The 18,164-nt window shown below is 38.7% G+C and overlaps 1 long non-coding RNA gene and 1 pseudogene across 1 annotated transcript; both read left to right on the top strand.

Annotated features, from left to right (window-relative positions):
- LOC145219640 (uncharacterized) overlaps window positions 1-18,164 on the top strand; it is a 225,974-nt pseudogene that overhangs the window by 172,519 nt on the left and 35,291 nt on the right.
- On the top strand, window positions 4,403-9,034 carry LOC145220418 (uncharacterized). The gene is made up of 2 exons (XR_013858150.1): window positions 4,403-5,397; window positions 5,647-9,034. It is a non-coding gene; the product is annotated as an uncharacterized LOC145220418 (long non-coding RNA).

Here is an 18,164-nt window from a genome sequence, read left to right as displayed (position 1 = left end):
AAAGCATGTTTCAGATGTTATTCTGTGTGTTATGTTCTGCTGTGTGCTATGTATTTTCTTCGGGATTTTTGCGAGAGTCAATCGCAAGAAAACAGATCTACAGTTTAATACCACTTTACTTGACTTTAAGTCGCAACTGTAATTTTTCTCAACGGTTTTAGCACCACCCCATTCTTGATTTGCCTGAACTGATTCGGGAGGCCTGACTTAACAATTTGTTACCTTTAACAACGGTTTCATGCCGGATATTAGTCATGCACTTTTTAGGGGATGGACCCCACAATTTTGGGTTCCTTACAGCTATGACGGACCTCTATTAGCGTTCAATGCCTTTTCATTTCATGTAACTAACAAAAAAAGTAATTTGTTCAGGCATAATTCGTAATGCCATAATCATAACTACAATCCTTCTAAACCAGGGGTGCACGCACCACCAAGGGGTACGAGAACTGTTCCTGGGGGATGCGTGGTTACTCGTATAAAAATTAAATTACAATGATTTTGTTAGGTACACAAGACACGGACTTAAATAGTAGCTTTACTAGAAAACAAATTGCCAGCAAAGTAGAATAAAACGTATTCATTTTATTAATCAGACGTTTCGACAAAAACCATTGTCATCATCAGTGAATAATTTAAAATACAAGCGGACACAAGCGCGTTTATATACACAGAAAAGTAACCAGAAAAGGTACAATCAATTACGTCACACCGATAAAAGGTTGCAGACAAACGAGGAGATAGTGATAATCAGGTGTTAAAAAGTCGCAGGGGCATAGAAGTTGTGTCTACATTCAGTCCCGGTGTATGTTGTTGAATTTGAAGCGACTCTAAAATTAATAAGCGAATCCGATCCGATGTTGCGTCCAATATTTCAGGATCGGCAAAGTTGACCCTGTGCATGGGGTTAGTTTGAAGATGCCTGCACACTTCCGATTTTTCGTTGGTTTGATGTTCGTGTGACTAAATTTCGTTGCGTCTTACCAATATAGGCTGACCAGCACAAATACGTAAGCCTGTAAACAACACTGCAGCGAAGGTTGTTGCAAGGGCGACCCTTGACAGAAAAGAAACTGCCAATTTTTGTCGGTTTGTGAATAACATGTAGCTCTACATCAGGTATCGTGTGTTCCACAAATCCCTTCAGCTCCCGCGCTATGTTCTATGAAGTAGAGCCTACAAATGGTCAATTTTTTTGGCGCTTCTTAGGTTCCGCAGAGACGATTCTGCAGTAGAGCAATATTAATGCAACGTACACCAGCAAAACGGTTCAAACTCAACTGATTGAACTATGTGGCAACTATATACGAGCTACTTTAGTTAGCGATATAAATTAAACCTTTCATTTTTTTCCACCTTGCTGACGAAACTACAGATGTCGCAGAATATGAGAAGTTATCAGTCACTGTGCCCTATCCCAAACAAAAGTCTGTCAATCCGCTTTGACCTGATTGGTGAATTAAAGACGTTTTCCAAGGTTACGTGAAGGATCTGTAAGGGGTACGACGGCGCAGCCAACATGCCGAGACGATATCGTGGCGTCCAGTCGTACATTCTGCAAAATCATTCGCTTGCTTTTTACACCCATTGTGCACCACATTGTCTAAATCTGTTTCTTATGCACTCTTGAGAAGTAAAGGATATTCGGAGAAACTTGAAGGTTCCATCCGACGTCATAAATTTCTTTCGTTCCTCTTCCAAACGGCAAACTAATTTAGAAGCTGCCCTTTTTAACAAATTACACCGTATTCATTGCAAGCAAAATAGTGCTATACTTGACAGGCACTATTGGAGAAAAATTCCTGTAGACAAATCTGGCACGAAGTCAACTGGAACCGGAAGGAGAGACATGTCGTTACAAACCAAATTGGGAAATGATCACAAATATGAAGGCAAACAAGGAAGCAAGAAAAGGGCGTAGGGAAGGAGACATGGCTGATATTGAAGGAGAAACATAAAAAGAAAAATTCAGAAAGATTGAAAAATGAGGCAAAGCAATACGTACCTCAATTACCCGATACAAGCACGGATAAGTTTGTAAAGATGACGTCACAGACGGAGAACTCTTGGACTGGATCAACGTCGCGAGAGCAACCACTTATGCCCGTGGGCATAGCAGCGAGGAAGGGACCTAATGCTTATGCAAAGGACGACATTCAATTAAATCTGACATTTTCTATGTTGCGGTCGAATTACTAGTTATAATTGTGTATAATTGTTTTACTTAACAAGGTGCATACTTACACTTACAATAAAAAATGCAATGTACACATACCACACCTGAGCCCCTTACTTACTTACCTGCGTCATCAGATGATGGCGGTAAAAAGTATGATTATCACTAACTCCGTACTATTTTTGAGATTGTGGACAAACGTTGTTTAATTATACATTTTCATTGTTGTAACACAAATTTATTCTTTATAGGATGAAGTGCAAACTTCTTTAAATAGTTTTTTTATAAAGGAATGTTTTTGCTCACATTCTTCAGACTCTACATTTCCACTCAGTGATGGGGATCACAGTATAAACCAAAATAATGACAGTAAACAGGATTGTTTTAATCCACGGGGGAAAAAGTAACTAAAGGTGTAATGACAATAACACAAAGGGCAGCCAAATGAACCACTTTCTTATCTCTTTTAAAATTCCTTATTCATTTTCATTAAAAGAAGAATCTTCGTCATATTTAAAAAGGTGTCAAAGGAGGCAAAGACTTACTTGAAAAAATATATATGAAGTGTTTAGTTCATCACAGACAAGAGTTCGCGGGGTGATTTTTTGCTGAACAAAGAAAATTCTAATGCTTAAACTAAATTTCCCAATTATGCAAAGCTTAGCTAGATTATAAAACAAATCTGGCATTAAAATGCACGACGCCTGGTCTACAAAGTGTGTAACATCTGTGATATTAATACTGGTTTACGTTTCATCGTTCAGCAGTATGTGAAGAATTACCCACTTTTTGAAACAACGGGTGGGAATATACAAAGTGTATGGTTCAAAAGAAAAAAGCCATTATTATACTGCAAAATACAATTACCGTATTTTTCCGTGCATAATGCGCAAAATTTAATCAATTAATTGCCCTAAAATCTGGGGTACGCATTATGCATGGGTACAACAATTTTTGAAGAAAATCTGCCTCAAAATAAACCTTTCTTCTTGTTTGTTGTCAATCGCGCATCACATTCAGCCATCCTGCCCAACACACTTAGTCAGTAAAATTTATAATTGACGACACATCGTTTGATGCGATGGTGCAATCTTTGAGGGTGTGTTATTGTCAAACATTGTTTGTTTTTTAATCTCCATCGCAGAGCGGATATCATTTGAAGGCCGCCATTACAGTACTAGTTTAAAAATCAACACCTAGATGGCGCTAGATATTCGAACTCGGCGGCGACAATTCGGATCCGATACGCAGAACGGATGCGCAGGACACGTCAGCTAATGTAAAGAGCGAGAGTTCAGATCTCTACCTATTAGTTTCAATTCACAGTTTAATTAGCAGTTTTATCAATATGGCTGCTGTTCACTTCAATCACGCTCCATACGAACACAATGCTCTCGTATGCTCGTTTGCTGTCACAATGTACCCTACACAAACCCGAAACATTTCTTCGCTATCGAGTTTGCTAGCGCATGTGCAGTGATACTGACCGGCAGAATAACATCCGGTTGTTCCTAAAGATGATCTTTTTTCTGAAATAATTTTACGTTTACAGACTTAAGTAAGAGTCAAAATTTGGGTGCGTATTATACATGGGTACAGGTTTTTTTTCCAGCATAGACATGCCATTTTTAGGGTGCGTATTATGCACGGAAAAAGACGGATGTACGTTTTCATTAGGGATTTTACACAAAATAAAAAAACTTTGTGTGCGTAAAATTTGCTGATGGCGCCATTGATGTTGTGCTTACAGAATGGTTGGTTGGCACAGATGCATGTAAATGGCCAGCGGATATTTCTAATGTGCAGGATTTAACCAAAGAACTCTATAACCAGGAAGGTCAACTCATTGTTCTCGTCACGCATCACTGACACGGGATAAAATCCAGCGTATTGTTAGTGTTTTGTGTTGCTAAATGTAGAAAAATAGGAAATCTTAGTGCAAAAGAGTTATTTTATTTAATAAAATGTGGGTAACTCACTGCGCAGTGCCGGATGTAAATTTTGCAAAAGCACAAGGTCCACCAGGTTGCATATTTAACAAATATGTCGTTCAACTGGTGTAATGTTAAATAAAAATACTAGTTGTTTTTATCCATAACTTGTATTTTTGCTGACGCTTCGCCCACCAGATCGGTAGGGCTTCATCAGAGCAATGAATGGTGATTGCAAACAACAAGCGAAAAGGCGCAAGAACAGCGAGATACGATGAAAAATAATTACATTATAACAAAGGCCATCCGAAAGTGTAGCGCCCGTTGCAAAACGATAAAGCGGCACTAATGTCCGAAATTTGATAGATTGGTTGGACGTCTTGGGTGGATTCCTTTTTAAACCGTTGGTACATCGAGCTCTCCTCTAGGAGCGATTGACTGATGTGGCCATATTCTTTTTTGATGGTACCGACTGCCTTGAAATACCTTCTGGCCGCTAATAGACTCGCTTCATTATAACCTCTTCTGATAATAGAAAATGCTGAACAGGCCTTTTCGTCCACCAGGTTGCATATTTAACAAGTATGTCGTTCAACTGATGTAATGTTAACATGGTGGATGGCAGAAATAGAACTAATTGCCGCCTCTGAAAGCAACAAAATAAACACCAAGTCCATTGTTTTCTTATCATTACGATCTTCTTCAAATTTTCTGCAATGAAGGTAATCTAATTAACAGCAAATAACGCAATCAATTGCCAATCACTTCTTTATGAGAGTTTTTGCAAGTTGGACAGATAGTCACATACTTCTTCTGGTCTTTATCGTTACCGAAAGAAACGGGTTCGTGTATAAGAGGTTTAGAAGGGCACCTCGGTGATCGTATTGGCCATCTAGCCCTGAACCTTTTCATTCTAACAAACCCAAAAGATAAACAAATATTATAAACGTGTGCAAACCGACAAAAATTCTCTTTTTTTACACGAACGACAAAAGTACTTGAAAGGAAGGATTTTGTCGTTTTCCCCAACACACACTGTGTAACCACTTGCGGCAAATATCCTCACAGAAAATCATTTTGTCGCCAAGAAGTCTGTTGCAGCACATTGAGCAAGATTTCCATCCAGTTGGTTTTGCTTTTGTGTAGAGTCCATGTTTGTCCAAGTGTTAGTATCTGTGTAAACATATTATATGCTGGATCCAGTGTGTATGGGCCAGTCCCACACATCACTCTTTTAACATCACCGTACATGGAATTAATCGAGTCAAAAAACAAGGTCGACAAGAACAGGTAAGCGCTTTTTTTCAATCTGTTGTTGTTTTCAAAATAAAATTTGCTGACTTTGCTCCATAATTGACAAAATTCTCTTCGTAATGTATCGAAAAGCTCCAGGACAGTGATCCCAGAGCAGTCTTGCAGGAAAGCAGGGTCCTGAGATTTCAGCAAAACCATTATTTCTTCCAAAGCTTTTTTCTATTTTAGATCTGAACCTTTTTTGTCTTTTAAACACAAAATTATTTTTTTCCTGACATGGTTTAGGCACAGAACATGATGAACTTCAGGAAAGCTGGAAACATTTGCTGGAGTTTTTCTGGCTGTTCCTGAAAGGTTGCACTATTTTGGAGGAAGATGAGTCATGTATATTTCCAGTTTGTGTTTCATTGTTTGTTCAGTTATTGTTTATTCCGTACAGTTTGAACTGGCATGATGTACATGTCCCTAAGCTGATGTAGGGCCACTGCTGTTGAAACCACGGTCATCTATATAGTGTGACATTTGTCCATTGTTTTCTCCAAATTTATTTTGTAGTTAACAATACAGTATACATCTTTTTTTTTTTCATTTGTAACTTTGGGAATCGGTTGAGAGTTTCCAGCAAAATAATCTTTGCCCTAGCAGTTAAAAAACCTTTGTTTAATTGGGGGATATTTGTTGCATAATTCAAGTGTTCCTCCATGCTATCTGTTTGTTGCTGTATGTGTGGAATAATTTCTGCTCACTCCTATCGAATTGTTTTTGATTGATACCGGATTTTCATTGACTTTTATCTGCTTTTTTATTTGCACTGACTAATTGTGGTTTACTGGTATTAGACTTTTATCTGATTCTCCATGTACATGAGGTGAGTTTATTTCGCTTGGTAAACATAGCGACACAATAGCACTAAAACAATCACCAAGCCGAAAATAGCTGCGCAACGTTAAAACGTTACGGACCGCAAAACAATGAAGGGCACAATTGGTGGATAATGATTGAACACGCTGCAGCTACACCTCACAAGAAAGTGAGGTTGACGCATTGTGGATAAACACGACTGGGGGAGTAACGTCGGTGGGACCAGTCTAATCTAACCCGTGTTAGGGAATGGGGTTAGACAGGAAAAGAATTCCTGTAGGATTGTTTCAATCGCCGGAAGAATGCACACACAGAATTGCTTACAATTTAATACTATTCTTTGGAGTTCAGTTATTTGATTTATAAAGTTGTTGAATTTGATGACGTCAAACAATTGTTAAAAACGTAATGACGTCACAATATGTAAACACAGGTTAAAACGGATTGCTCACTGAATAAGAATGTTATTGAAATCTGATTGGGATTACGCACAAAACTTTTGGGTACATTTTATCAAATTTGTGTCTTTTTGGGTACATTTTATCAAAAAGTTTTCTTTCTGTACAGTCGATCAGCTCGAAGTGTTTTTGAAATGACTTTCACCACAGCCGTAGTTTTTTCGAGCCCCCGATGTGAAAGCAAAACCTAAAATACAAAAAAGCTTGCCTAGCATTTATTATTCCATCCCATTTTTAAACCTACACAATTGTTTTCAACCGAGTTTCTTATATTGACCTTTGAAAAGTAAAAAAAGACAAAAACAACCTTCTAAAATCCCAGTATAATTTATTTTTACTAACATACATGTTTGATCAAACGTGCACAAATCAACAAATTTGAAACTGTAAGGAATAAATAAATAATTAGAACACCAAAATAAAAGAAAATACACACAAAGAAACAAGTAAAACAAAAAGAATAAACAATACAAAAAAGGTGATTTATAGTAAAGCTTGGTTGAAGGAAACTTCAATCATAAGAAGAATGAATCCCTGCCTAATACAATAGAGAGAAACAGCAGCAGTTGATCAGTTTCACGTTATGTGCAATATTTACCCATCACAAAACAATATGCTGTGTTAGGTGAAAACAAATTTTTGTCGCTGATATTCGACGTGAAAAAGAACACAGCAAACTTACACGTGAATAGCTTGTGCACTACTAATCCCATGTAGTGAAATGTGAAAAGACTACGGCGGGCAATGCGATAACGAAACGAACAACCACAACCACAAACGTACAATCGGAGTTACGTCTGTCTCGTTAGTAGAAATGTTACCTATTGACCGTGGTGCCAGTTTATCACGCAATAACGAATGTGTGATTTATCACGCAATAACGAATGTGTGTGATAAATAACCTTAATGCAAACAAATAAGAAATCACGGTCCAAACCAACACAACTGCAAAATGCCAAAACTAACTACTGTTAAATGGCATACAACAGATATACTAGTTTTCATCAGATGATTTTTCGACAGCATTTCTTACAGTGTGAATTAGGATGTCAGGACAGGTGCAACTGTACACGTGGATGCATATGTTGCGGATGGAACATTATACCTTACAACCATGGTCAATTATGTTAGTTACTGCTTCCACCAAATACTCATTTGCTGAATACTCGTCGTGGTTCCGTCTAGTTTAATAAACATTTCTCACCAGTAAATTTAAAGAGAGTTACCAAAAGATTGTCCACTCTTCTGTTTTGCTTTTGTGTAAAACAAACTGTTTTTAGTACTCTGTAAAAAGACTCCACATGCATGTTTGTGTTGGTCATTTAGCCAATCCTGAAACAGGAACTTTTCCTTTATGATAAAGTTGTTTTGGAAATACTCAACATAAATCGGTGCATGATATATCTTGAAGTAATTTGCGAAAATCTAGTTCTTTCGTTTTTAAGTAGGCGTATATAGATAACCAAGTGTCAACATCTGGAATTAGCTAAAAAAATCGCCAGCATTTGACAATATGTCAGTTGCAGTACAAGCGTTAAAATTGGAGAAAAAAAAACGGAAGTCCGGGCATTAAAAAATTGTTAGCTAAATCGCTCATTAAAACTGAACACTGTACGTCACCGCATCTTTTTTTTAGAGCTTCAAAAATGAAACCTCCACGGTTTAAAATGATCTATAAAACCGGAATGGCCACCCAAAAATCGTCAATGGTCATCGAAGTGGTGAACATATTATTGTACTAAGTCAATGCACATAACGTTGTTTCAAAACTTTGTAGCATGTGTTACCGAAATTCTGTTTGTAAGCCGAAAATAAAATCTTCTTTGGTAAAATGTTCATCTCGTTCTTACAATCCTGTGATTTATATGCGATGATAGGATCGTAAGTGCTGGGGTCGTCAGGGTGCTTCTGTACATTTTTATGTTGCAAATATCTCTTTTTTGTTAGCGACTTATTTCCACAAAACTGTCTCGAACTTTGTCTAAAGTGTTGGAAGGTTCCACACCGGATGACAGCTCCTCGTAAATGAGATTTTTTTTGTTTTTTAGAAAGATGCAGATGGTACAAATCTAAGCTAGGACTAGTGTGAAGGCAATATTCAACCATCTAATAAACGGGATGCCATGTACCTGCATTGTATCATAAAGGCTGTAAATCTATCCTTGGTTCTTTAGAGCTCGTTTTCGCTTGGAGGCAGACACAAAATTTCCTGAGCGGTTACGGTCATAATAGAATCGTTCAAAGTGCTGTGGTATTTGTCTGAGCTGGCAGTAATGAATTTTGTGCTGTGATCCTTTTCCAAGCATTCTTTTCGCATTTAGAAATCCGCTTAAATACAACTTCACGTGTTTCGATTCTTATTTGTCTCATGGTGCATCATTGTTATGTTGAATTCGTTAGAAAAACATACGTGGGCACGTCTTTTGGGAATTCGTCAATCTGTGGAAGTTTTTTTTTCTTCTTTTGGAGTGGTTCAACACACAAATTTGTCCAGGCATTCTAAACACATACAAGCAGCACCAATAAACTTGCAATCTTTACAAAAAATGCCTTTAATACACTGTGTGCAGGGCTGCCCCTCGGGATTTCAGTGCTGAGCTTGGGAAAAACTTTTTAAACCTTGGGATTTTTTTGAAATTATCGGCTCAATACGTTTAAGATTCAATTAATACCATTGTTGCAAACAAAAATGATCCTTTTGCAAAAATCATCTTTTTATGTATCGATTTGCGTAATAGTGCTTCATCCATTTTGTGTTCGAAGCTGTGTAGTGTGTAAGTTGATTGAAATTCCCTGTCAAAACTTGTAAGTCAGACCAGTACTACAGGCTTTTCGATGTATCATTTGCCAGTAAAAAAACATGTACAAAAATATCCTCTTTTTATTTAACGATTTGTATAAAAGTGCTTCATCAATTTTGTGTTCGAAGCCGTGTAAATTGATTGAAATTCTCTGTCAAAACTTGTGAGTCAGGCTAGTACTACAGGCGTTTCGATGTATCATGTGCCAGTAAAGAAAAATGTACAAAAAAATATATTTTTTTGCATTTTTCTGGTACTTCTTAGCGTTTTTTCCAAGGTAGGTGATGGCTGGGATCTGGTATAACTGTAAAGATTATGTTGCCTGTGTCGGGATTTAAACTGTGTATTTGCACTTTTTTGGGGAACCTTGGGATATTTTAAAATTTTCAGTAGCAGCCCTGACCGTGTGCACAAGTGTGAACGAATTTTGCTAAAAGCCCCTTGACAAGACAAACCAAATTTCTTGTGGTAAATATTAATCCCTCCAGTGTTGGTCAGGCCATTGGTAATTCTTTTTTTTTTACCCTTATGGTGTTTTTATATCATTCTAAATAAACAAAATATTGAGGTGATGAACTAATAGCACCAATAGGAATAACATCATAGGGAATTGCCCCCCCCCCCACTCCCACAAAAAAAATCAAGAACTAATTAGAATTAATTTTCATAATGTTAGGGTTGTTTTTGCACTAAATACAAAAATGTATATATTAGGAACTAGTTGTGCCTCTGCATGCAATTCAGACACCAAGTTGTTTTCTTTGTCATAAAATATTACTTTATCTGAAAATGAATCTTTCAAAAACTGAGGAAGTTGTTTAAAAGACTTCTGTAAGTCAAAAATATTCTTGTGCCCTTTTCTGGGCTCTTCTGCAACTCTTGCCACTGGTGGCTTTGTAGGTGGATGCGGAAAACTTGACTGTTTGGGTAGATTTAAACATGGTTTAACAAAATTGACTTTGACTGATGTTACGATTTGCGGCATAGTCATGGCAATTTACGTTTCTTTATGTAGCATTTCTTTCATGCAATCACCCGAAGCTGTATCTCTCATTGACCACACAAATCATGTTAGCTGCTCTCTATGCGCTTTTTCTGCTGAGGTTTTGGCAAGAGTTGGTTTCGGATAGCAAATATGGAAACTTTGCGCTTGTTCTTAATCTTCGAATTTCTAACGCCTGAAATGCACCCAGGCACACAGTAATAACTTGGCGCCTAGGCTTATTTCCACTTTTCTAGCGACAAAACAGACTACAGGTTCTGAGGTCAGTCTTACTCATACGGAACGTGACTCAAGAACATTGAGTAACCCTTATTTGTTTAACCGGTTACGGAATGGGGTTAAAAGATAGTGATTTAATGGATATCCACCATCTTCAAGCAAACTGCCTGAAATCAAACCATCTTCAAAGTTGCTTTGAACTCTACTATTCTAAAAGAGTGCTGTGTGGATCCTGGCCATTGGGCAACGATGTTCGTAAATTTAAGAAAAGGGTCACAGATTAATTGAAAACAACCGTTTGCCAATTAAAACTATGTAACCTTACAGATGTTTCCTTGTATAAACAGAAACTGATAGAATAGTAGATAACTATTTAAAAAGATCTGAAACTGAAACTGCCAGCGAACATGCCCGCAGACGAGAACGAGAATGTCTTTGGATCAGAGAGCAGTACGAGAGAGAACACAAGAAGCCGCAAATGGGCCATAACAACAGATGTCGCTATAGATACAGAAAATCGTATCCAAACCGGCCCAACGTTTGTATTGTACTGGGGCCCGAGAGAACAAGGCAGAAGCGCCAATCCACACACCCATGGCGTGTTCAGTTGTGTCTCTCAAACTCCAGGACAGCAGCCTTCACCCCGTACCAAAAGTGCGGTTGTGAAGCTAATGCAACAGATGGGAATCGAGATCACTTACATAGCACCAATAAAGGACATGGCGGCGTACGTGAACTACGTTTACAAGAGCGACCGATCGATGATACCAGACCAACTAAAAGAGCTATGTACCAATACCAAACACAGCAATCAAAAGGGATCGTCACATTACGAGACAATCGCCAAAGAGGTAGCGAAGATGTTCGAATCAAAGCCGTCCATGAACCAGTATAAGGAGGAACTCTTCAAACGTGACTTTTCATTTCCTGAATTATTAGCCAAGCGGGCATATAATACTGCCCAATTCAATGATAAAACAAGAAAATTTGCAAAGGTGTCCAAGAAAATGAAGGACAAAATAACTAAGAAAATGACCATAAAGGAAGCAACCGAAATCTTCCACAAAATCACTAGCCAAGCAAAGAATATAAGCTGGAACGGAGAAGACCTCACCGTAGAAGATCTGCGTGTATTGCTAATATAAGCAGCGTTGGAGCTTAGAAACACCGAAAGCGGCGGCATCGAGCATGCACCTCACTTCCTCTTCCACGGAGCAGCAGGAAGGGGAAGACATTGCTAGGCCAGCTACTATATCCTACGGAAGTGGCGAGCATCCTCACCAACGATAGCCAGGCGGTGGGCCAGATGGCACTGAGGTTTCGCCATAAAATGTTGAAAATTGACGACGCTGGGCCAGCGTTTTTCAACAATGATGCGATCCTCAGTGCCGTCAAATTCATGTACCACAATACATGGTCGGCCAAGACGCACGGTGACCGTCAAGACAATGAGGCAACGTGCGCCTACATAACAACAAACATGACGCACCCCCTGGAACGCATCGCCAAATCCGAGTATATATGTCCCATGAAACGTAGGTTCGTTGAAGCGGAATGACAGGAAGATGCAGAACCGCCTACCATTCTGAAAAAAAATGAAGATTGAAAGCAGTTTGACAGACGACCTGGTCATACAGGAAGCCAAATCAATATACGAAGCAAGTACAACAGGCAGATGCAAAGAAATAAACATGGCCATCACAGAGCATCTCGATTACATTAATAATTGGGTAACTCTGTGGGAAGAAACCAGAAGCGATGAGGAAGAGTCAGAATCAGAAGAAGACAAAGAGAAGCACGAAGACCCTTGCGTGCGGGAGATAATTAGAAAAGAAGAAGCACGAAGACCAAAGAGAAAAATAGTAGAAGAAGAAATAGCAGGCCCAAGTCATAAAAGCCCTCGAAGATCAGAAGGTAACACGGAAGATCTAGCTACTCAACGATGGATCAATGGGCCAGAGGGTGTGGAAGAGGTTTACTTTCCACTAACGCCGGATCACGAATGGGATACACGGACATGCCATCACAAGGGATGTGCAGCACAATGCACATGTGAACAAGACATGCTGGAAGAGGCAATGGCGGAGATATTTGAAAGTTAATGACACTACACTACTCTAGCAGTGCAGTGACAACACTAGTAAACCAGTGTAGTGTAGTTTTATATTGCGTTGTGTTGTTTTATTATGTTATGTTTGTTAGTTTAACACACCGAACTGAAAAAATAAATGAAAAACAAAACAAAAAAATAAAAATGGTAGTGACGTCATAATGGTAGTGACATAGTGTTGAGACGCTGCGCAGCGTATATGGCAAAAAAAGAATCGAAAAAAAAATCTTTTTATTTTGTTTTTAGACACTGATGATGCTTTTTATAGCGAAATGCATTTGTTTTGATAAAACAAATAAAACATAGCGACAGATTTAGTGGTTTTTCACACTGAATTTTCTTCGCCAAAAGTGTATTAGGATTTGCTTTCTGTAAAATCTCATTTTTGCCTTTGTTTGTTGTTGAACGAACTTGTTTGAATTGTGTTTGTATGTTACCGGTTTAGCATGATGTGTATATTGCTACGGAAATTATTTATCAAAATAACCGCACTGACTTACAGCCAAAAAGTTCGGGCCGAAACCGAAACATTTAATTAAGACGATATACATAAAGCAAACTATCATCGTCTAACAGAGTTTAATAGGAATTTCTTAGATTTTAAAGCAGCAGCCGTGTACAAAATCTCTGCGGTTCATCGATTTTAAGCAGAACGATCAAACTAGGAAATGCATCTTCTGCGACCCGTTTCCCGCCACAGAGTATACGCAATTTTTCCAGCAATATGGAGACGATAAGACAGTACATAAATCAGTGTGATGGGACTATCCTATCAGGTGTTGCTCCAGCTTTAACATTCACACGAGATTAAGGGGTTCTTCCCGTATAGAACAATGTGTTGCGAATGTATTACAGCAGGGGTTTCCAACTCGAAGTTTGTCCAGGGCCAATTTTCGAACTGCCTTTCAGTCGCGGGCCACATGCGCCCTTAGATGCCAAAATGCTTTTTAAGTCCTTGATACTGCACGCTACACCACTCTATTAACACTCTAGGCCAGCTCTATCCAACATAAAGTCTTTGGTCCTTTAGTGGTTGACGGGTATATTTTCGTTGACCTCCAAGAGGTTATGTCTTTACAATCTTACTTGCAACAATGAAAGCAATTGTTTGCGCATAATTCATATCTTAGTTTAGTCTGTGATGTCACAAACCGCTCTTAGATATGCGTAACCAAGCAAATAATATTTAGGTGATGGTTCGCCTTTATATACGTAAACGTTCATCATCCATAATTTGGCCCGCGGGCCGCGTGTTGGAGACCCCTGTGTTACAGCAAGCAAGCTTCCCGTTTATTGAACCGAAGAAAAAAAGGCAATGCTGTCAGCTTTGCGATGCAAAGACGGCGAAAGAGTTTTTAGTTAAATTGCTACTGCTTGAAGCCTTTTTGTAAGTATTTTAGTTTAGTCTGTTTCGTTTTAGGCATTTCGTCATGAGAACCAACTCTTCAAAATACATTTCATCCGCAGCAAAAGCGGATTAAACTTCATACTGCATACAGTGTAATCAGCAATAAATTTATCACCGCACTACGGTGTTTAATTGCCTGCTTTTCACAAAAATACAGTAACCCCCACAAATTTTAGGCACAAGTCGCCACTGTTCTTGAGACTAGTGATAAACTTAACCTTTTTTTGAATAAAGCCAGCGATGTTCTTGAAAAAAATACCGAATTCGACATGTGTGAAGCTAAACTTTCTCTGCAAACCTGAAACTTAGTGTAAGACCTTTATACATATTTTTGCGACCTAAATTGGTGTTGCAACCACCTATTTGCAAGCCCCTGCTTTTACATATAACTCCAAATTGCTGTTAATATCAGTGTTTCATACCGGAACGGAACGGAACGTTATACCGGAACGAAATAAATAATTTTTGGTCCAAATACCGGAACGAAATACCGAAATAAAAAATATTCAAAATACCGGAACGGAACGAAATACCGTTATTTTTTATTTCGGTATTTCGTTCTGAAAAAATCCAGGAGAGTTGCTTTAAATGCTTCGTTCATCAATTAAAAATCATCGTTTTTTATTTGTTTTAATACAATCACAGTTAAATCACTATGACATCTGTTTTGTCATACATGTTATGTGACGTAATAACCACCAGACAACCATCTTTGTTTGTTGCAACTTGCTTATACTCCGTTTGGTTAACTTATTTTAGTGTTGGTAAGCAATGAGCATTGATATTTAACGTCATTAGATATTTTAGCCTGTGTGTGGAACTGTAAGACTTTTGTAGGTTTAAGTAGTGGAATAAGTGCGGGTTATGATTGGTAACATAACAGTGATACATGTTACGATTTTCGTTCTCATATTATTGCCAGGATATTTTAGATTAAGGGATGGGTCGAAAAAGAACAAACCAAGCGTGGAATTTTTTTACTGAAGTAAAGAAGAAGCAGAAAGTTGAAATAAAATGCAAGCATTGCGAATTTGTTTTTGAAGGGATGGCTCATGGCGGAAACATGTTAAAACACATAAAAAATGTCCATGCTGATGAATGGATTGACTTTCAAAGAAAAAAAAGTGCCATCGCAAATAAGAAAGCTGAGAAACTTGCCAAACAAAAAAACTTTTTTAAACCAAACAACAGCCAGCAGGCCGACAAAATATCCGTAAATGTCCAATTTCAAGCATGTCCAGAAGACATTTAGCAATATGCTATAGAAGCGGTCACCAAAAATGGTCTCCCTCTTTCAGTGTTTGAAGCGTCTGGTGTCAAAAAAATGTTAAACCCTCTTCTAAAGTCAGCAGATCTCACACTTGGCCGCAACAAGATGAGAGATTTGACGATCGAGGCAGCTCAACACAAACGAGAAAACTTAACCGAGCAAATGAAAGGTAAACTGGTTTCTTTGAAAATTGATTTAGCTACGCGCATGGAACGCCATTTTATGGGGATTAATGTTCAGTTTGTCAACGGGAGTGAACTTGTTTTAGCAACATTATCCGTTCAAGAGATGACAACTCGTGCCAGAGCAGTTGATTTAGTTCCGGTTATAATTCAAACTTTGTCGTTGTTTGGTGTCCACATGTCGCAAGTTTATACACTTACCACTGATAATGGCAGCAATATGATAAAAAGCGGTTGTTTGCTACGTGATCTTGAAGAAGATGAACAGAACAGCAGTGACGAAGAAAATGATGACAGTCATTGGCAAAGTCCCGGAACCGACAGACAATTGCTTCAAGAAATAGAAATGTGTTTGTTACAAACGGATACGTCTAGAGGTGGGCCAATTTCGGTGAGATGTGCTGTGCATACGCTACAGCTAGCTATTTTAGACGCCTTGAAAGATTCTGTTGCAAACAACACGATTGTTAAGGTACGGGCTGTGGCTAAAATTCTCCGAAAACCAAATGTTCGTTTGGCTCTCAGACACAGAAAGCAAAAAATGGCTGTTCTTGATGTTGAAACACGGTGGGGCTCGACATACATGATGTTTCGTGGTGTCCTAGACTTGCGAGACACAATTGACGAAATAAACACGCAAGGTGTTCCTGTTGCAGGACTGTGCTTGTCAGAATTGGAATGGAACAATGTACGTCGCATTGTTGATGCATTGAAACCGGTGTTCGACGTAACCAAGATTTTACAAACCCGAAATATTGCTGGAGGGGAGTTCTATGCCCACTGGATTAAACTAAAGACACAATTATCTGATTATGATAATCCTCTTGCAAGAAGTATTGCCAACAATCTGAGAAGCAGAGAAAAGTGTTTGCTTGGCAACGCAGCTCTACTTGCTTCAGTATATGTTGATCCGAGGTACCGTTGTCTTCTCTCAGCTTCCGAAAAGGGCGTCGCAAGAGCACAGCTGCACGAAATGTGGTTAAAACTAAAAAAAGTTACAGACGACAGTCAACTTGAAATGAGTCCAGTCGCCAGCACTTCCAGTGAGCAAAACAGTCCGGAAGGATACCAAAGAGCTGGGAATAGAGGATTTGATTCAGAAGATGACCTAATTGAAAAGTTGTTGAAAGCAAAAGATTTGGAGCAAAATACTTACGGAAACCTTCCCAAGGCGACCGAGTTCAATGACGCCCTCGACGTGTACGAACAGTCCAAGCGGGTTGACAAAAAGGAAGATCTTTTTCAGTATTGGAACAACAGCTCTTCTATAATGAAAGCAGTAGCACAAGTGGCAGCGGGGCTACCAGTTACACAGGTTTCGGTGGAGAGATCATTTTCTGGGCTTAAACTGATTCTGGAAGCCAAACGCAACCGCATGAAAGGGGACATCATTGAAGCAATTATGTTGTTGCGAAATAATGTGTGATATTAGTGGCAATAATAAATTCAACTTCACTCTCCTTCACTCCGTGTTTGTGCGGTTTGTTTTTGGTAGAAAAAGCACAAGGACCGAAATACCGAAAAATACCGTTATAAATTTATTTCGGTCAGACCGGAACGAAATGAAAATATCGGTCCAGAACGAAATAACGAAATAAATAAATTCCTCAGAACGAATAACGTTATTATGTTTCGTTCCGTTCCGGTATGAAACACTGGTTAATAAGTGTGCGAGCCCTATACACATAGCGTATATATTCTCCTGCCCATTGGCTGTAGTGCAGATTCAACAATTGCTAATCTCGTAAAACGATGTAGGCCATTCAAACCGGAAATCGACTGCTTTGTCGCAAAACGTACAACATCCTGTTGGTGCAAACGCGTAGGGATCATATACTAATTTCATTAATTGGGGCAAGAAATTAAACAGTTCAAAAACACCAGGTTAATCAATAAATGTTTTTGTAAATTAGGTTTGTCCCGACAACAGTAGACCAAAAATTAACAAATAAATTTACGTACAAGCTTATAACTTAACTTGTTTATAGTCATCTGCAATCCGCCTCTATACGCACATGGTGTGCACACAAAGGTCGTTTACAAGTGATCAGTAATACAACTTTCGACCCTTAACTTATTTTGTTTCGATTAACGAGAAAAATCCTCATGTCGAAGAGAAAAGGCAGTAATGTCGGCTTCCACGGTGTTGGGTTTAAAACCAACATGTTTGATTACAACAAACTATAATTGGTTTCCTCACAATCAGAAACAAGACGTCGTGCAATTCGCCCTCAGGTCAGGTCAATTTACTGACCAACGCGAGAGATCTCTGTGACGCCAACCCTGCCAAATTAAGCTACAAAATGTCGTGCTTCAAATGAACGATAGCCCACTAATTCTGTTTAATTGTGTAACTTTCATCATTCTCTTGTATTGGCGCTTTTCATGTAATCGCCCTTTCTTGCGTTCACATACCTACGACATAGTATTTATGTGGTGCCTTTCGTTGCGAAAGGGAGAGTGTTATCCTCGGGCAGTCGTCCAGCGTGTA

Source organism: Phallusia mammillata, chromosome 3 (assembly GCF_965637545.1).
Source record: "Phallusia mammillata chromosome 3, kaPhaMamm4.hap1.1, whole genome shotgun sequence".
Taxonomy (NCBI): Eukaryota; Metazoa; Chordata; class Ascidiacea; order Phlebobranchia; family Ascidiidae; genus Phallusia; species Phallusia mammillata.
This window is presented reverse-complemented; position numbering and strand designations above follow the sequence as displayed.